General features: G+C 39.7%; 1 protein-coding gene across 18 annotated transcripts in view; it reads left to right on the forward strand.

Annotated features, from left to right (window-relative positions):
• QTMAN (queuosine-tRNA mannosyltransferase) overlaps positions 1 to 21,109 on the forward strand; it is a 186,222-nt gene that overhangs the window by 3,909 nt on the left and 161,204 nt on the right. For 15 of the 18 annotated variants that reach the window (XR_012660581.1, XR_012660580.1, XM_075092800.1 and 12 more), the window contains exon 2: positions 5,983 to 6,063. The exons of the other annotated variants lie outside the window; for them this stretch is intronic. The gene's annotated coding sequence lies outside the window, so the exon portion shown is untranslated. The remainder of the gene's footprint in view (positions 1 to 5,982; positions 6,064 to 21,109) is intronic. 18 annotated transcript variants of the gene reach the window in all.

Here is a 21,109-nt window from a genome sequence, read left to right on the forward strand (position 1 = left end):
CTTTTCAAGTTATAAATGACAATAAGTTGGAAAGCCAATACTTTGGATTGTGGGTATTTTGGGTATGAGCAGCTCTTTGATGTCCAGAGGAGAACTGGAGGAATGTCTAAAATTAACAATACAATATGTAAAATTAACGATGAAATGCAAAACTTGGAGGAAAGCAGGCAATGCCGGGCACTAAGTGCGGTTTCGTTTTTTCCCCTGAATAATTATTTGTTAGGGATAAAACACAGAAAGAACACAAACAGTTGAGACACATAAATCCCAGAGTAAGTTAGTGCTGTATAAACAACTTTGATTTAGATATTTGCGTGTGTGTAGGTTTAGGTATAATCAAACATATGTGTGAAATTTAATACGTATGTGATTAGTGGAAGTTTTCACTTTGGCACTTCTTATGCAACTGGACTTAATGTCTTCATACCTTATTTTTTCTGAATCGTAGTTTCGCTGAATTGTTATAAAAGAATTGTTGAAAAATGTTTATGTTGACATAAAAAAAGGAGGAATTTAATCAGTTTTGCATCTGAAAACCTCTTTATGTATTGTGTCTATACAACAGCGCGGCCAGCGTGGCTTCAAGTGCTGCTTTCCAGCTTTGTTCCAAGGTTATTTCTGGGCAGTCAGATGCCATGTTTGTGTAACAGGATGTCTGTGTTAATGACGCTCGATGGTGCAAGTGTGATACTGCCATAAATACTACAGGAATGTTTTCCTCTTAGAGGTACAACAGTGGTCCTTAAAAAGGTTACTTTGACCATGCCTCTGGCAACAGAAAACTTATGGTGATTGTGGTCTTGATGAATGAAATACCATCCAGAGGGCAAGATTTCCTTCATAGGCATTATTAGAAGCTGTCATTTGGGGGTGGGGGGGGTGGAATCCCACACCCCTTAAGCTCACGCCTAAGTAGTTGGATTCATATTTAATATGAGGCAGTCTTTTATTCTTTCTCTGGGATGGAAGATTTACTGAATTGATGTTGCATGATGAGCATTACTCACCCTGGCAGAATTCAGTGGTCCAGTGTCTTGGAATGAAGGATGAGGACCTCGCTGTTGCCATTCGGTATTTTTCTCAATCTGAAAAGACAAAGAGAAGCTTTGTCCTTCTTCAGAGAACTGAGATTTTTGGTTCATTCTCTAAAGGCCTGATAAAACCCATGTGATAGAAACCTGTTATAAAGCCATTATATGGAAGAACTTCCAGAATATTGCAAACCTCTGTGCATATGTGCAAGAGTAAATGTATGTGAATGCTGGCGAGGCAGGATGGGGTGATTAGATAAACCAATGATGGTGTGTGACTGTAGCGGCAGAATATTTGGGGGAAAGAGCAGTGAAGGTAGCTCCATTTCTAGGACTAGCTCTTAGAAAAATATCCTCTTCCTGTTCTTTCCAGCCAGATTGGTTTGGAGGAAAAAAAAAAGCCTTGAAGTTGCCCATTAATGGCATTATTTTGGATTATTTGACAATGTAGATCTTGATTCTGTTTTCATAGTGGTTTATTTGTTGAGTGACACATTTGTAAATAAAATAGGTATAAAGTCCACGTTGCATTATGAAAATAAGGTATTTTAAAAATAAATATCTTGCCTGGTGCATATAATTAAACAAGTGCTTTCTCAGAAGCACCATGATTTCCATCATTTAAAAATTAAAATCTTTTAGTTGAAGTACAGCTCCTCATCTGATGCTCAGTGTCATATTTCCTATGTATCTTTCTGCTTTGATCTTTACATACAAATATTCCAGAAAACAAAAATTCAGCAAGTAGTTCGACATACTGCATCTTTTATACTGATTATTTTCAAGGTTTACACAGGGCATATGCTGTAGAATGACTTTGCAGAATAAATAATCCGTCAGTATTCTGTGAAATTCTGTGTTTGGTGATTTCCCACTTGAAAGTGTTGCCACTCACCTTGTCTGTCTGCTGGATTGCAGTTCAATATAGTAAACTTTGTGCGTGGTTTGAGATAAATTCAAGTTCTCCAAATAAACAATAACATCTTCTTGTTGGCTTTAGAGGATAATTTCTTGGCCTGATCTTGCTTTAAGAAAACTTTAACAGTAAATATATGCTTTTGTTATCATTAAGCCAGTTTTCTTTTTGGTTGTGATTTAAATGTAAAGGCAGGATTTATGGAAATGACTGTAGGGTGGTGCTGGCCTAATTAGTTATTATTTCTGGCAAGGCATAAAAAATTGGTTGTTCTTGTGCCTAAAACTAATAGCGTGCTTTGTATTTAACCTGTAGGTCTTTTGTAAAACAAATGGTTGTGCTAACAAGTGCAAAATATCCGCATTTAAAGTTCTCATTATTTGACATGCTGTTCTGGGCAGTCATTTAGGGTTTTTTCTGATAGTTAAATTTACTAAGGTAGGCTATCTCTTCCTGGAAAAAAGTATATTTATGTATATCCTTTAAAAAACAGTATGTATTTTAAAGGAATAGTAGTAGCTGAGCTGGAACTTGCAGTAGCAATTTTGGAATTGAATATGGCTTTTCTACCAGCGTCTATTCAGGGATTAAATACAAAACACTGCAGTGCTTTACAAAAGTCCTAATAGCTATTACAAGTTTTTGCAAAGAGTTTTAGGATTATCCGTGTGATGTGTTCACCGTTGGGCTGAGTGATGTCTCTTGTGGGGCTTTTTTTTGTTGGCCTTGTTGAGATGAATTGCTGGTAATTGGTATTTCACCCAGAAGCGACCCAGGTGACTTATGGAATTCCACCACCTTCAGCAGCCCCATGAATGTGGAATGTCTTTCCTAATCAGGCTTGAGAGAAGGGGGCATTCAGCACAGTAAAGATTGAAAACCTGCCTTCTAAAAAAAACCAAAAACCGTCAGGGGCATGTGACATGAATGCTCCGCCATGCCTTTGCCCTGTCGTTGTCAGACCACAGCTCTCAGGCGACGACTGTGGACATGGCTAAAGCAGAAAGCTGCTTTGCATGTTCCTCTTTATGAATCTGTTTCATGATTAAACTTTTAAAAGTCACAACCCCCAACATGCAACAGCAGTTTCATGGTAGCTGTGACATTATTTTACTGTTCATGCTGTGAATTTCATTCTATAGTAAAATGAATATTATATTGGCCTTTTAAGTTGGTTGTCAGTGGAGAATAGGGAAGCTACAGTTACAGCATCTGTATGCAATCTTGGCGACAAGTAGGACCCTCTGGAAAGCTGTTACTGTTGGGGCAGAACTAATCATTCCATGTGAAATTATATAAGGAGAATTAGCTCTGACTCTACCTCATTTCCTTTCATACCACTGTGAAAATAAGCTCAGAAACGTCAAACCTTCCCTCCTTATTTCTCTAAGTACTTTATTAAATACTTCTTTTTGTTAAGGCTTATTTATTGTAGGTGCTAGAAACAAAAATAACCACCTGTATTTCTAGGTTCTAATGGGATGTGCATCCTTGCCCAATTTCCCCAATTTGATTTCCTTCTCGGGACTGGCATCCCGGGATCGGTTGCTGTTGCTTTCTCTGTACTTTGACTTTATTTCCCCAGTGGATCATTCAGAGTACTTCATATTTAAGGTAGCATGCTTGATGTGATAGCAAATTGTCAATCACAGACTGCCTTGGCTTTTTAGAAGAAAGAGATATCAAAAGCCTACTTGGAGCTCTAAGGAGCAGTCAAGTCACCTGCTGATTTGCCTGGCAGGAGCCTAAATTCGTACAGCCTTTAGGTTTAGAAAAGAAAACACAGATCTTGGGAGGTCATCCACTCTACGCTGAGGCCCTGCACTGTATGAGTGAGCATACAGTGTTTGTCATAAAGCCAGATATATATGTGTAGACGTTTTCTGACATGTTCATCTTACTAGGTCTTAAAAACAATCAGTGACGATTTGTGTAACCCCTCCATAACCTAATCTGTTGTTTAACTCTTCCTAGAGATAGTGTATTTCCTCTAATACTATTCAGACTTTTTTCCCTAACTCGTTAAGCAGCTTCTCTTTTTTGTTTGGGGTTTTTTTTCCCCGTGCAGTGAATATTGCAGCAGTGGGATGTGAGCATAACTTTTGTCACCGCTGTTAACCTATTTTGAAGCCTGCACCTCCCTTCTTTACTCATCTTTTTTTTTTTTTTTCTGTACTCATCAAGCCTGTTTAACTTGCCTTGATTGCTTAGGTTTTCTTCTGAGCTTTTCTGGGTTTCCTACATCTGTGTGTCCAGACCAGAGCATAATGTACAACCTTAGTCACTCAGTACCAGTGATGGACAGAATAAATCTTGCCGTCTTTTGCATATGATGCTTCTGTTAATACAAATTTGTATTAATGCTGAATTGAATGCAAAAAGTGAAAATTAAAACCACAGTTTCAGTTCTGCTATTAATCACTTAGTCCTATTTTTTAGTATTCTAACTCTGCTTCCCAGAACGCTTGCAGTCCTTCCCAGGTAACTACCAACTTTTGCAAGTACGTCGTTCATCATCCAAGCAATAGATGAAAACATTAAATAATCCTGCACTGAAAATTCTGCCTAGATTACAGTGTGAGGGCTAAAAGGAAGACGCTTATTATAGTCTGAGTCCTGCAAACCTGTACCTTAATGCAGACTCGACCTTTGGAGATGGAGTCGCAGGATGGCTGGGTTGTGCTCTGACCCCTCCATCGTCTGTGGGGTGTTTGCTGGTCTTGCCTGGGTGCATCCATGCCCATCTTGTACTGGGGGGCCTGGAACTGGGTGAATTAAGTCAGATATCTTGTAGCTATAGGTGTTTAGTGAGATAAAAGAAAAAAGTTGGAGAACGTTTACATGGATCTGCGCACCCGCGTTGGTGGTGGTTCAGTTCCTCAGAGTGGTGTGTAAAAATCACCTGTAATTAATTGGATAAATATACATGTGCATGCTTCTGTGTCCGAGTAACTTGGGGTGCATTCATGCACAAATGGTCATTCTTCATGGCTGCTAGATCAACACCTTAAAAAAATATTTGATCAAACAGATCTCATTATTTGAAGTAAGTGCTATTTTGTGAGTCATGTAGACAAGAGAGAAGGGGAAGAAAGGGTATCTCTACTTCAAAACCTTTTCTTTCATGCTATTTGCTTGGAACATAATCTGCAGGCATTTTTCTTTTATGTTAGTGTTTTAGTATACCTGATGTGATCAGAAACACTTTATCTTATCCTCTGCATTGATGTTTCCAAAAACAAAGCAACTAAGAGATGCTGCTAGAAGAGTCGGAAAGTAGCAAGGACCGTGGCTTACAGTTAAGGCAGATGTGATTGCAACATCTGTGCCTAGGAAAGCTGCAGTCTGATCTGCCTTCTGTCTTCAGGATTTCTGGGATTCCAGAAGCAGAAGTGGTGCAGATAAGACATGTCCTCTGAGGTTTTGAAATGTTTCTGCTTAGATTGTAAAGCTCTTCCTTATTAGGCCCACAGGAAGCACATCTCCTGTAGTGCAGCCAAATTGGTATCATTATTAAATACTACTTCTCACACTCTCTGGTAGTAACTCTTCTCTGTGGTGGCGTTACTTGGGAAGAAGAGCCTCTCTGATTGCCTCTGTGTATTGACTAGCTGAGTATGTGGCCTCACCACGTAACTGTGCATGGTACTTTCTAACTTAGAAGCTGTGATGGGATCCAAAGAACAGTTTATAGAGGGTTTTTTTCACCTTTTTCCTTGAATTGAACTCTGCTGTACTAAAACTTGGGACTTCTAACTTGTAATCTTCATTAGAACATAGTCTAGAATAATAGGAAGAAAAACCCCAAGGCCTTGCCGTCGCACAAATTAAAATACATTTTCTTTAATTATTCTCCCCTTTGCCAGCTGTGTTCTCACAAAATGGGTCTTTGCCCTTGGTTTATTCTCAGTGCAGCAACTGCGTTGGTTTCTGGGTGACATAAAATTCTGCATATTCCTCTCTGGGTTATTAAGAAAACTCTGCCCTTTTCTATCATCTCTGAGCAGCTGTTGTATGTCTACTTTCTGATCTCAGGACTCTCCTGCCTATGTCGGGGCTCCCCGCTTGCCGTGCTTCGTCTCTGCTGTTGCATCGTGCTCTCGAAGGCCGTGCCAGGTGAGATGTGCTTGCTTTTCTTTCCCCTTTCAGGAGAGCTCCTCTGGCCTGTCATGCAGCCTGTGGGAAGAGGCCAGGGGTGGCCTTCCTCTGCTCCAACTATAATCTATTTGAAAGGACTTTGCTTTATGCCATGGCATTAAGTGCGTGGCATGCAGAGCCAGGTATGCTCTGTGGGTGTTCAACAGAAAACACATACTTCAGAAATGGAAAGATATACTGCTGCAAGTTCATGAATATGTTCTGCAGAAGAAGCAGCCTGTAAGTAATAGATTAAAAGAGGAACTGGATGAAACATGAAGACAACCTCCAAATGAGAAAAGCAGGTGGTTTGCATTATTTCCTTTGTGCTTAGTTTTTATGTTGGTGTCATCATCACAATACGTGACAAATGAATGTGCTTTTCTTTCAGTGATGTTTAAAATGTGTTTACCTGAATATTTATGTTGTTAAGTATTCAGAAATATTTGAAGAGTTTTATTCATCACTGGATTGTACATAGAGTAATTTTGGAAGTTGAACAGGGTACTTCACTGCAGACTACCCTAAAATAAGTTCTTAATCGTTTGCATGTCTTTAATATTACATTTAAAAATGTAAACTTTGAAAATGTAGTTGTTACATTTTGTTCAAGATGTGAACTCTGTTTTCAAGCGTTAATTACGCACGTTTGAAATTCTCAGTTTCATTTGAAGGTAGGGCTTTTTATTTTTATGTAGCTGGTGAAACAAATTACCAGTACAAGAAAACATTCTACTAATAAACGAAGGATGCCTGGAGTTGGCTCCACTAACTGAGACAATTTAATTCATCCATCATCAGGGATGATGTTTCTTAGCAACACAAAGTATTTTCACCCGGGGTGCTTTCACGAACTTTCACATTTTTCTTCAAATACAGCCTTGGTAGTATTTTATATGACCTGAAGTTCGTCCATCTGTCCTGAAGCTCCCAATACTTTGCCGTTCCCGTCAATGATCAACTGATCTGATATACGTTTTTTCATCTTAATAATACACGAGTTGACGAGAGAATCATTTCGCATGTCAGATTTTCCAAAGGGTTCTGGGAAATTATGTGTTGCTCTGTATAGCGAAGCTAAAAGTTATTGAAAATGTGTTACACTTTCATAATAGAACAGATATGAAAAATATTGGCTTGGGAGCTAACTAAATGCTTTCTGATAGCCATAGCCTCAAGGGGGATACTTGGATCATTTGTAATAAAGGGATATCTTTGATATCTTTTGGTGAATTGACTAGTCTTCTGTTTAGATCATAATTTATGAAAGAAGTGGCTTCATACACAATGTTACATTATCAAATTGTTTGGGTGTAAGAATTGCCTTAATGTATGGCCAGGATTTTCAGTGCTCATTCTTTCAATGTTGTCTATGAAATCAGAAGAAGCTGTTGATACACTAAGACTCTACCTTTGTTTTTTGCATTCCATTTTTTAAACACGTGTGAAGCTGATTTGATCGGCGTAGTTAGAGCCCAGAGTTGCTGGGGAGATTGGCGTGCTTAAGAAACCCCTTCAGGTATATAACAAGGGTTGCTCAGCACTAAGAGCAAACATCTTCCAAATGCAATGTATTATTTTTGCTTTGAGGAAATAATATATTTTTTGAATTTTTGGTAAACTGCTCTGAAAACTTCTGTAATTCTGTTATGCGAATAGTGACACAGCCTCCGCTTATATCTTGCTTTGAGAGGAAAAGTTGCAGTGCTTATAGGATGAAAGCTTCTTTATCAGCAGTGCATAGTGATAAGTGTTTGAAAAATGTTGCGATGAGGTAACTATTGTTTGGCTTATTTCAAGAGGAAGGAGTACAAAAACCATTTTAAATAGTGCAAAAACAAATCACAGAAATATTGGTTTGATTCTTCCTCATAGTTAAAAAGAAAAATCCTGTGTTGCAACGCATGTCATCTTAGCTTTATTTTACTCATTTTTCATATATTCCTGCAAATTCTCTGTACATATGGACATATGCAAAACGTGCATTGGAAGAATTAGTGGAATGCTGTTATTTAAAGGTCTTATTGATGGTGTTTTAGACTGTATGTGGTGTTAATTCACGAGGAGGTATTTAGGGAGTCCTGAGAGCTGCCGGCAAAGTTCATGCTCACTTTGCCATTTAACTGGATGCTTTTCTGTAAGGATGGCATCTCACAAGTGGGCTCACAAGTAATTCCTGTGTGATTGCAAGCTAAATGGCTCTGGGTGTCTAGCTGGCATTTCTAGTTCTGGGACACTTAATTGCACAGCCGAGCATGGGCATCTTGTTTACCATCATCTTTGTCGCAGTGTAGGTGTTTCGTACCCTGGTATTAGTGTCCAGCATCTTGCAGGCTCTCCAGGTGTTTCCTAGAGTCCTTTGAGGAGTCCCCTAAGTTGGAAGCTGCTTCTGTTATCCCACAGCAAACAGTATCTGAAGAAAGGAGAGAAAGAAAATCTTAACAAAGGGCTTTGGTAGCAACAGAGGCTTTAGCTTTTGAAGTATAAAGTGTCAGGTCTTTGAAAACAGCAGCAGTCACTTATGTCTGATGTTGCCTTACCTGTACGTTTGAGCCACGGCAGCTTGCAGAAAGGTCAGGGCTCTGTCTGCTCCTGCTTCTGCAAGACTTTGTTGCAAGTAGTGACAGGCTATCTACATTTTCACCTCTGCCATGGCTTCCTGGATCATTTGGGAAGCTCCAGAATTGATTGTAGGCTGTCCTTGCCCCTTCACATGCCGTATAGAAAATTCATTGCTCATAGGAGTAGGCAGAGTTTGCAGTCGTGATGGTTCCTCTAGGTAGTTGCACGGTCAGATGTCAGGGACATTTGCTGAAGGCTGGTGTTCACAGTGCAATAAAATAATGTACCTATGGTCACGTTGTAGACCTGCATTTGCATCTCGGCACACAGTATTTTGTTCTGTAGTGCTATGTGTGTAAAGACTGACTTTAAAGCTGGTAATATATTTTTTAGAAAGTCAAATTGAAAAGATTTTTAAATATTGAAATCTCTTCATAATTGAAACTTTTTTTTGCCCAATTGTAAAAGCAGTGTCTAAATTTACAGAACTTACAAAGACTGCCACAGGCAAGTATGCACAACCTGTTTAATAAAAAACCAAACCTCCCGAATACTCTCCAGACATGAGTCTAAAAGCCCTGTTTCTAACTTGTTTGAGGCACTGGATGTTAAAGCCACTTCGCACATGTTGGCAATATCCAGTCTTGGGTATAACAACAGTTTAGTTTTGGGGGGAGGCTTCATTTGGGGTAGAGAAATGAAGAATTCCATCGGATTCACAAGTAAAATACAGCTCTCTGCTGTGAAGTACTGGAAGCAGTGCTGGTGGAGATGCATCAATCTAAGATGGAGAAGAGGAGGGGGGGCTTCTAATAATTTCCCCTTACTTGGGAACTTCTTTTTTTATATAGGAGAATGGTTACTTTGGATAGGTGAATAATAAGAAAGCATCACCTGAGTGCTGTGCTAAAGACAAAACTCATTATTCAGTGTTGCTTTTAAACCACAGCCTCCCCAGCCCGACTGAAGCAGCTGCTGTGGTCCTTCTCTTACCCCAGCTCCCTTTTTTTCATCTGGGGCTTCTGCCCACATTCTACGCAGTTTCCTGTGGTTAGGTATAAAGATATGAAGAACTGATGAAAAATATCTTTATGAAGGTAGTAAAAGGTCTGCAGTAGGTCTGATAAATAGTTAGGGGTGACTTGTAACGAGGAGCACACAGTAGTGTCAGAACTGTTAGAAATTTTCAAAAACTACTTTGCATCTTCATCCATCCGTGATTCAGATAAAGAACATTCACTTTATGGCCTGCAGCACAATACAAGTTGTACTTTGCTAGCTGTTGGTTAAAGCGATGAACATATTATTTGAATTTTAGGAAAGACAGTTTGAAAACTTACTATATTTAGGATTTAGTCTTGAAGTTATAAGAGTAACTAGAGTTTTTTGCTGTTGTTGCATCTTCTAATGTTCATGTGCAAAGAATGACATGATCGGAATTGTCACTGGGAACGTTTAGTTTTTCAAGTATTTTTAGGCAGCTCTATTTGGAAGAACAAGGGATGGAATATAAAAGAACTAGTCTAAGAAATTACCATTTTGTTAAAAGGTCACAAATTATAATTGTTTGGATGCTATTCCTGCAGCGAGTCTGTAAAAATGGAGAAGGTGAGTGCAAACCAGTAAAGCTAAAGCATTTCTCAAGGTAGTAGCTTGGCTTTGGGGTGCTCATCATTTAGCATGGCTGTGCCCTTTCAGAGACTCGGAAACTAAATGATTTTATTCTAATTAGGACTTGGACACGTTGGTGAATGAGAAGTCAAATGTCTTCCAGTACACATAGCCTTTCTGTTACGTGTTGTGTTTGCATGTAACTCACCGTGTGAGAGTTTGCATGAAAGCAAATGGGTATGGTTCCATTCAGTCTGTCTCTGGGACAAAAAGTTATTTTGTGCTGTCAATATAAATCGTAAATTCTCTACATTACTGAGCTTCATTTCCAGCCAAGGAGTAGTACATGAAAGTGTTGGGGGATCTTTGATTGCTATATATTTTTAAGTCTCCCTTTTGAGTGTGTATATCTCTCTCTGGCCCTGACTCACAGGAAGATCTAGTGAAACATGCTCTTCCAAGCGGGTTGTTCTGATGAGCGGGTTACAGGGAGTAATGGATATGGGAGAGGTTGAATCTCAAATGTTAGTGGCGTTGTTTTGACACACAGTAGCGTACTGCCTTATCGGGGGGAGGACCCTACTTCAGATTAGGTCCTTCTGCTGTACCTCCTCGGTATGGAATGAAAGCCTGTCCGACAGAAATGTTTTACAGTGTTCCAGGCCTTAGCTGGTAGTCCCTGAGATCAGAAAAGTAAAATCCTTAAATGCTAGTCATTCAAGAGATGTGGAGGCAAAACACCCTTCACAACTTGCTCTCACAAGATTGTAAGATAAAAGTTAGAGTAGTAGCAGTCATCCTCCATGGCAGCCTACCAGTAACGTGGTTTTGTTCCTGCCCTCCTGGCTGTAGCTGTGTCTCTTTCCCAAATGTTGCATTGCATATAAGGTCAGGGGGTCAAAATTTTTGTATTTTCACTTTGGTAGTGTGAGCCTTCCATCCCAACCTCCCTCTCCCAAGCTTTTAATACCCTAGTAACCACGTTTCCAGGTACATTTTTATGAAACTTGATGACAGTTTTCCATAACATCAGCTTTCATCAGTTAACTGTCATCAGCCAGGGAAGTCAAGCTCTGATTCGGTGATATTTTTGTACTAACAAAATACAAGGATGCTTATTTCCATGTTAAGGTGCTTTCCAAACTCTGGAATTTTCCTGTATTGGCTTGGGAAATTTTTTTTGTCTGTGCTCTGTAGTAGTGCTGTGATGCTCGTGTCCCCCAGCCCCCAGATCTCTTTCTCTAGAAACTCCTCATATTCTCCTTTATCTTAAGAGTCAGCAGGTATTATGTCCTGTTCAAAGGACGCAATTTTATTCTTAACACAGTCTCAAAATGTAAAAACAAAACATTGAGCTGTTCGCCATGAGTTTTGCTTAAATGGGTTTTGATTCAGGAAAAAAATTTTATTATCTTCACATCATTCAGGAATTTAAGTAAAAATACTGTGCTTTGGTAACTTTTGGAAGCTCTATGTCAACTTTTAAAGCCTATTTGTTTTTTAGTTCTTTTTCTATTATTTTTTTTTTATTTGTAGGGGCTTCTGTAGGCTATGGGGTTTACAAGCCTGGGCCAGGCTGGCTTTTACAGCACCTGGTGGTGTAGCGTCAGGTGGCACAGTGTGACTTAACTGGTCTGATTCGAGATGATTGCAGCCCACACCTCCTCTCCTTCCCACAAATAATGCCATTTTTTATCTGTCAGTATTGCTATTTTGCAATGAGGACTGATATAACTCATCAGTCCTTTTCTCTATGTAAGGTATGTTTGAAGTAAGGGTGGTGTGGTAGGCTGTTGCTTAGGTTGGTGTAGACCCAGCCCTAGACTAAACAATTTAGAGCACTGCGTGGAAACTGCGTAGGCTTAGATGCTGCAATATGAGTTTTTGGTCTAGTTCTGGAAGAGAAGTAACAGTCTTCAGAAGACTGTCTCCCTCAATGGGACAGCTAGCATAACTGTGGCTTGTGGTAAAAATAAATAACACTTACCAGTTAGGCAGCTGGCACTCTGCACCTACATTTTCCCATCCACACTGTGTGGTTTATTGTTGGGGTTTTTTTTTTGTTCAGAGCAGGCTACAGCAAAGCTTGTTTGATGAATCGCAGTTTGTCTCATGACTGTAATACTTGGAGAATAAGAACAACAACTGAGCATTGGGTGGCTTTCTGATTCAATAAGCAAGCCTTCCATTATAAATTAGCTTCAGAAACAAATTATTGGGGGGTGCGCATGTATGTGTATATATATAATATATAAAGTATAGAGCATCGTGAATAGGTACAATGGAATCCCAGTTATACAAACAAAAAGCAAGAATCTAAGTAGTTCTACATTCAGTGTTAATGATCTGTATTTCATATGAAAGGTTGACCTTTGCAGGGCCTTTCTTCTGAAGTAAAGAATAAGCTGATCTGTTTCTCCCACAGCTGGAAGGGCAGGGGGAGATTTGGTTGATCTTATTTTTTTCAGCAAGACTATCACAGGGAATGATAGGGCCAGTTGCTGAGATCGCAAAGGACTGTGTTACCCCAGGCATCTTTAACTATGTGTGAAGACTGATCCTGTTTAATGCAAGAAAAAAAAAAGAAATGCCTGAGTTTAGCCCAAACAGTGATTCAGGTCAGGAAAAATGGGGTCCTTCCCACTGCCTTAAAATGGATACGTGAGGCTTCCGTAGGATGGTTCGTATCAATCAGAGTGAATGGGAATTAGATTACACATTAGCATTACGATTATCACATGAACCCCTTAGCATGTGTAGCCTGGTAAGCGTTTGCCAGTATTGTGTTTAACTGTAAAGACAATACTACAAAATTATATTCTGAATTCTATTTAATTAATTGTAGTGGTCTAAAGTTTTACAACTTGAAGAGTTTGAGACAGCCAGATGATCAAGAGCAAGCACATTCTGTGTGGGGAATCTGGGGGGTATTTTTACATCTGGGGATCTAGTTACCCATACATAAAGCGTGTCTTTTATGGCAATAAGAGTCTATTTAAAATTCTATGTTTAATCCAATATAAATCTATTTAAAATATGTTACGATATTTAAATGCTTTCTTGTGGACAAAAGCCTTCTGCCCACCCAAATGTGTAACTTCAGCTTAAGCCAATTTTCTGTTTCCAGCCTCTTAATTGTTCTGTAATCTATGGAGTACAAAGAATTAAATGTGTCCAGTCTTAAATGTTTGGTTAATCTCATTACGCTCAGAGAGATGGTTTATAGTTTGGGTCTTGGATGTAGGGCTGGGACTTGGGCCTCTTTTAAGGGTTGGATGCTGTTAGAGGCTGTTGCCTTTGCTAACTGGACTTTCCCAAAGAAAGCCTCAAGAACATTTTATAGCATCCAAATAAGAGACTGAGGCGTTGTCTTTAAGCATTTAAAATAATTTTAAGATCCGTTGAAGGGACATGTTTGAGCAGTTGGTCAGCGGTCACTCTTCAGAACTGAAAGATCTGGAGAAACCCGATGATTGGAGGTATGGCCAAGGGTTCAGTAGAGCTGCTGCAGCATTGGGAAGAGGTTGAAAGCATTGTGTATTTTTGTGGACCTTTGCCTGTCATAGCTCCTGAGTGGGTGAACAGATCTGAGGGTACGTGTATGTGGAGAGGAGGTATGGACTTGATACAATACAAGTGTACGTGCGGTTGATATCTGGCGGGACGGTGATTCCCTCTGGGGTTATGTCGTTAATGTGACCTGCCCTTGGGAGAAGGGGCTGCAGGTCTGTCCGAGTCGCGAGTGAAGTACCCCCCCCACCCCCCTGAAACACTGATGTGGGGATGTACAGTCAAATAGATCTTACTTCATTTTACCAGTCTTTTACGCATAAGGAGTTCTGGGAAGGCCTGGTAAATATGGAATTACTGCTTTTGTTCCACGTGTGTTTTCACAAAACTGGTGACTGGTCTCATTTATCAGATTCTAGTGCATCTTATACAGCCCCTCCTGCTGCGTGTCATCCCCTGCTCTCCCTGCTCTTGCATTACTGGGGGCTCTGGATCTGAGCTTGGGTTAAAGTCAGTAAAAATCTCTGTTGGAGATTCTGTTAGTGTTGAAAGTCTCTAATTGCTTCCCGTATTTTTTTGGCACACGAGCTTAGGAAAGCTGATCCTAAATGTGACCATGATTCTCGGGGGGGGGTGTGGGGTGGGGGGAAATCCACAAATTTTCATTGCTAGTGGAAGCTGTAAATGAGAACCTCGGAGTGGAACGTGGAGAGGCATTCTCCGCAGGTTGTCCACAGCATATTTGGTCAAGAAAAACAGGTTAAGGAATGTGACATGTGGTTCTTGATGCAGAAAAAAAGCTTCTGTATGCCTAATATATTGGAAAACATTTGTTCAAGAGCACGTCTTCCTTGTGCAAAATTTGCCTCTGTAGTATTATTAAGGGCAGTATCATCACAGGTTCTCTCATACATGCTGAACATGACGCCCGAGGTCAGCTTTGGCTTGTAAATGCAACTTTAAGAATGTTTTGTCTGGTCCTGCTAAAAAGTATCCGTATAATTTGTTTGTTTAGAAACTTATTTACTGCTGCTTTTCCTGGACTTGTCTTCGGTTCCTGATTTGAAAAACAACAGTTGTAAATGAAACATTGTGTCCTGCTTAGCAAGTGAGGTTTGTGGAAATAATCCTGATGTGTATATACACTCATTGACCGATTCTCTTTTAAGTGAATTGGTATTAATTTGAAAGTAAATATTTTCTGTTCTGGATGTTCAGGCAGACTTTGCTATTCTTTACTAAACCTTGGTGTGAAAAAATGCACCGTCAATTTTGTGAGAATAATGACTATGCTGTATTGTTGATTGAGGAGTATTGGGAGCAAGTCTGTGATTCAGGGAGGAATTACCAAAATTCTGTCTCGTAAGAGTCAAATAAACTCAGCTTCTGGATCAAGTGGGCAAGTTCACGTGTCCCTGTAGTTCTTTGAATGTCCTGGCTTGGAATGTTTGCTACCGAAAAGGTCTCTGCGCTTCATCGTGTGTTGCCGTGTTCACAGAGAATCAGCATTCCTCTTCTGTATTATTTCTTGATAGCTTTTTCATTAATCCTTCAAAAGTACTGGACTGCTTAATGGAGTCAGAATAAAAATAATGCATTTCCAGAAAGTCTTCCAGTGTGTTATGTTTGCTTTCTGCGTTTCACTTAAGCATTAATCAATTAACTGATTTTGATTCTAGTCACTCCTCAGGTTAGATCTCAGCAGTACGTGGATGGATAATGTACTCTGTAAATTAGGTGTGAAACGGCTGGAGAAATGCAGAAGCTGGTGCTGTGCAGAGCCAAGTCAGGTTTGGCCTGGCTTTATATAGCTTGCGCAGGGTACTTTGTGAATGCAGGGCAGCCTGGCAAGGCTAAGGCCGAGCTGCAGCTGATCGGCTGTCCTGGGTCTAAATTGGTCCTGGAGAAAATGGCTCAGGTGCTCGTTTTCTACCCATGCTTTTGCATCCGTTCTGTTGCTTGAGTTGTCTGTCATCGGGGCTATCCTGTTCCTGCCGCTCTAGGTGACGAAGGCTTGGGCTCTCTTTGCTTCTGACGTTACAACACAGCGTTGTGATGCTAAGCCTCATTTGATGAGTCTTAGTATTGCGGGTTTTGCAAGTGGAAGTCTCTTTAGCTCAATGCTGTGGTTTGAGGGGGTGATTCTAGGGCTGGTTGGAGGCTCGCGCCAAGACTCTCGCCCAAAGGGCCATCACGAGGAGGTGAGCAGCCCGGCTAGCAGCAAACTCCAGCCAGCAGCAGCTGCCCGCCCCATCGCCTGGCAGCCAGCGTCACTGCGCAGCACCCAGTTGTTTGCCGGGGTGAAGGGGAAGGAAGCAGGTTATTTGGGACGCCACTTCTCATCTTCAGCATTTTTTTAAACAGTTTAACTCTTGCTGGTTACTACATTCAGCTCGGTTTTTCTATCAGCTGTCATTTTCTTGATGCCTTAATAAAGGTGTGGGGGGAGATTACTTGTTACGTATTGCTTGGCTGTCCTGGAATGAAGTTTGGTTTGTTTTTTTTAATGCTTGAACTTACAAAATTATCAGTTTGTAGTAGTGAGCCACAGGCCATCAAGTGCCACAGTTTTGCTTATAAATAGGACCACCGAGTAAACAAATTTTTGTTACTGATTACCTTAAGGATTCTGTCTAAAAGTTAAAGCTTACAGTTTGTGATATTACCCAGATAATGAAGAAGAATTAACTACTGTTTCTTGTGTCAATTTATTTCAAAATCAGATTTGTTATAGGTATGATAAGCAGCGTTGCAACTCGGAGTGACTGTTACCTGGAAGTGAATCTCTGCTGGAAATGTTCGGTATGATCTGTGGTGCGACTGAGCTGGGTGCAATTATTTATTGAAAGAAATCTGCTTCTCTGTAATGCGAACAATGGAAAAAGAGAGCAGATAGTAGATGCCAAAGCTGGAGAGCTGGGAGCTGGAGTCTCAACTCTAAGCTGTTTCACCAAAGTTCTTTTGCCCACTCTGGAATCATTTTATGAACGCAAGGGCTAACATACATTCAGTGAATTCAGCAGCCTGTAAGGTGTGCTCAAGCTGTGAGTTTTACAGGGTTTCTGACTCTCTGTTTGTGGGTGAGGTTGCTGTTATTTTTTTTTCTTTAAATTTTATGAACATTTTATATAATGATGTTCCTGTCATGCTTTTGGCCATGAATCAGCAAAGCGTTTATGTGCATGCTTTAATTGAAGTGTGGAGTTGTCTCGCTGTGCAAATGTTGAAGTCAGTGAGACTATTAATTAAAATTAAGTATCTGCATGAGTGCTTTTTCTAAAAATAAGTTGCTGCTTAACAGCTTTGGGCCATATTTAGGGAGGAGGGGCTTATTTTTTTTTTTCAAACTTTGAAAATAGGTATATCATTCTCTCTGGATTGTATGCTGGTAAAATGTAGCAGCAATACCAGAGGGCAGAATGTTCATGGGATGGAGGGTGAACTTCCTGCCTTGTAAGCTGTCGCCTAAGCTGCTATTTATTTATTTTTAAACAGAGAATGAAACTCTTACGGTATTTGGGTTGTGCAGAGGGTGGTGTCAAGGGAAATTTCAGGGAGAGTTACTGCTTAAGCTACCCCTGTAGTGGAAGCACAAAAGTTCTACTCGTAGGAAACAGTCAATTCATCATCTTACTGAGTACCTGGCTACAACTCCGTTTTTCTTCCACTGAGTAAAGCCTTGCACTGTTTAGTTGAAGTCAGTGATTCTCAGTGTGAGACTTCTTAGCTAGTTGTGGTGTGTGTCATTTATGTTTTCTGTCTGTAGTCAAAGGCATTGTAAGTATCTTAAGGGAATACTGTGGGTTTTTTCCCCTCTATATATTAGACAACTTACTGTACAAATTTACTGTACAATTTACTTTTCAGAATTATCTGGTTTATTAATTCCGATGGCACCTTGGTGAAATAGTGTACTTTTATCTCCTAAGTCTAGCTCTTTACCAGACTCACTTTATCATGCTAGCCTGTTACCTTTTTTCAAATTTATTTCAAAAATAGGCTTCTTTTTACAAGCCCCAGTATTGCCCACCTGCAGCAAACCAATAAATTAATAGAGGAGGGAAGAAATCACTGGAAATGGAGCAAAGAGGAATGTGTGTCAGCTGCGTGTACTGTCAGATTTCTGATGGCGCTTCTGCTGCCTTTTCCTGCAATGCTGATTTTTAAGATCTTTCAGATGTGCCTTGTTGCAGGTATGTATATAAAGCACTGACCACACTGTTATGTGGGAAATAAGTGATGTTGCCGCACGTGATGTGAGCTGGGAGGAAGCATCGTTGCCTGAGGTCATGCAGATATTTGAAGTCAGATGCAGAATTAGAGCGCAGGTGTTTTCTGACCGGAAGATAATACTTCTGAGGCGCTTCAGCGTGATGTGTGATATCCCCACGCTGTTGGTTTTTTTTTTTTTTTTTTACTGCTGCAGTTCTTAGTCTTTATAATTTATCATTTATTCTTTTATTAGTAGTAGAAACTGAGACTCACGGTTGCATGTGAATGCAGTTCAGACCCTTGCTGAAAATCACATGGTTGTTTCTGAAAATTGAGCTCAGAAGGTCCCTATTTTAAGTCACTAATTCATCTTGTGGTGGGAGGCAGTTGCATTTGTTTAGTGTTGGTGCTAAAAGTTTCTGTAAAGCATTGCCAAGTGATCACGAAGCAAAACTTGCATTGTTTGGGGAAAAACACCAGTGTTGCCGTCTTTACTGCGAGCGTGTCAGTTGCTTTTTATTGCTTTTTAAATTCGATTTCATTGTAGTGTGGCAAGCTTTTCAATAAACATAGTGGTTTCATTTATATAACACTAGAATTATTGTTAATGCACAGTTTCATACTGCGAATTACGTATGTAATACTGTGTCCAGTGGGATCCTGTATCACAAAATTTGCATAGTTATAGTGCCGGTGACATCGTATCTCATACAAAGAACCTAGGGACTTGATACAATATCAGTAAAACTGTCTCATAGGTATGATTCAAACAGTTTTATTAGCAACATATGGGGTATGAAGGAGCCGCAGAGGGTAGTTTTGAGTGTAAGGGTGCTGGCCTATCTTTTTCAGCCTGTAATTATATCAGTCCTCTTCTATGGCATTATTTGTTGCTGCTCTGGTATTGCTGAAAAATAACTGCTAATATGGTGACACAAAGGATCAGAATAAATTATAATTGTTGACTTTACAAGAAATTCATTGGCAAAAAGGCTTACTATCCTAAGCTCGGATGTCATTTCTGGTTCAGCTCTGGAGCTAAGCCACGTACACAAAATAATATCTTTTTCAAAGTCTTAGGGTTTTCTGGCAACCTTATCCTGTAGTCTTGGATGCTTTTGTGATCTGACAGATGCAAGGAAGAAACTTCTTTTGGTTACATTTTGGTTTTTAATCTTGAAGTAGGAGAGTGCATTTTGTTTACTTGTTACTAGGATATTGAACTCCTGTTCCCCAAATGGAGCACATCATAATTAGTCATCTCCAAGTGAGGAGTTCATCATTTAAATATTTTGACATTAAAACCAGCAAAAATGTAACTAGAAGATGGTAGTAGTGCTCTGTACTTCTTAAAATCACGATATATTAAAATTTTTTTTACATGTTGTAAAAAATGATAAAAGTCTGGAGGTTTAATGTTTCTGTATTCTGCTAATCAGTTACTAAAAAGTTGTAGCTATTGAAGTACTATATGACTGCTTCCCTGATAACTTTTAAAAAGGCTTGTGCTTTTAAAAACACTGGGCTGAGCAATGTGTCTTTGCAGAACAGCTTGTGTAGGGATTAAGACAGTTACATAGACCTTGCTCAGAATTACTTCTGAATTCTTTTATTCTGCGTTGAGGTTCAGCACGGAAAGACTAGAGTGAAGGAGGGAACTGGTGAAGATTAGCAGGAGACCTGTGGGGATGGGTCATCTGGGCAGACGTGCCTCTGCAGCACTGGGACCTCTGTGCTGCTTCACTGATGTGGAACCATCTTTTCATCCATTTTTCTCCCATCCCATTTGCAATGTTTCGATGCAGATTTATACCCCACTTGCAGAAATTTGATCTGGAAGGGATCCTGGGAATTGTTCATCTTTTGTTTTCGGGTAGGACGAAACCTGGCTGAACCATTCCTGAGTTAAAGATACAGAAAAAAATAATTAGTAGGATTCTATGAACTTTGTAGGGAATGTAATTCAGAATTTAATTGCTAAACTTTTTTCTTAGGGTTCAAGCTCTCAATCAAAAGTGGCACTTCAGCTGAAGATACTTTAAAATTCTAGTAATCACTTGCAACACCTCCCAGAGCTCAGTGTTCTGCCCTTCTCATAGCAAACTGCTGGGACTCCCTCCCACGGTGCAATTTTGTATCCTGTAATGTTCCCGCATCCTAGCGGTATAACCTAGGTCATATTTCCTCTTTTTTTTTTTTTTTTTTTTTTTGTTTTCTAAAACGTTGTGTGAAAAAGCCTCCCTGAAGTCAAGATGCATTTCTTGTCAAAGGGGAAAATTAAGATTAGTTTGTGACTTTCTCTCCCCCCCCCCCCCCCCAATACTGACTGGCCAGTCCTCTGGGTGTGTACAAATAGGCTGTTTAATTGCTTGTTTTGGTAACCTCTTGGTATGGAAGTAAGGATTACTTGTCTGTAATTCTTGCTTCTCTGTTTTCTTCTCTTACGGAGTAAGTTTTGTTTGTGTTAGCGCTTCATGTCTTTGGGAACTTTTCAGACTTCCATGAGTTTTTGAAGACAATTGCAGGTGACCGAGGAGCTATTTAATCTAGTTCTCTGGGTATTCAATAATAAAAGACCTCAGACTTTGCCAGTTTGAATTTATGTTGTGAAAAATATCCTCTTATCCTATTCCTACCCTATCTTTTTGAAAGCTTGGATTGGAAACACTGACAAATTCATTGCTGTTGAGAATCTTAAGTTCTTCTGTGAACACTGAAGTGAAAAAGTATTAAACCTTGTAATTTTGAGAATTAAGTAGAAACATGTAATGCAATTTGTAATGGAAAAGTAGTCAGATAGCAACTTTTAGGTGCACAAACGTCACATCTTCTGATCTTTGTATCTAATGGAGCCAGTCCTCTGGCTCGAAGGCAAACATCTGCAGGGTGAAATGGTCACTTTCTGTGTGTCTCACAAAAAGTCAGCTCTTTCTCTTAGACGTCTTTAAGCATAAACTTGTACTCTTTTAATGTATTTTTGCCTTTTTGATGTAATTTTGCTTTTTTACACACTTTATTATAGTGTTTTCTCCTTTCCCAAATAATTTTTTTCTTGTTTGGAGTAGAAAGTTCACACCCACTTTGCTAAAGATGGTAAAGGAGTGACTTCTGAAATTAACTGTTAAATAAA

Source organism: Phalacrocorax aristotelis, chromosome 5, assembly GCF_949628215.1.
Source record: "Phalacrocorax aristotelis chromosome 5, bGulAri2.1, whole genome shotgun sequence".
Lineage (NCBI taxonomy): Eukaryota > Metazoa > Chordata > Aves > Suliformes > Phalacrocoracidae > Phalacrocorax > Phalacrocorax aristotelis.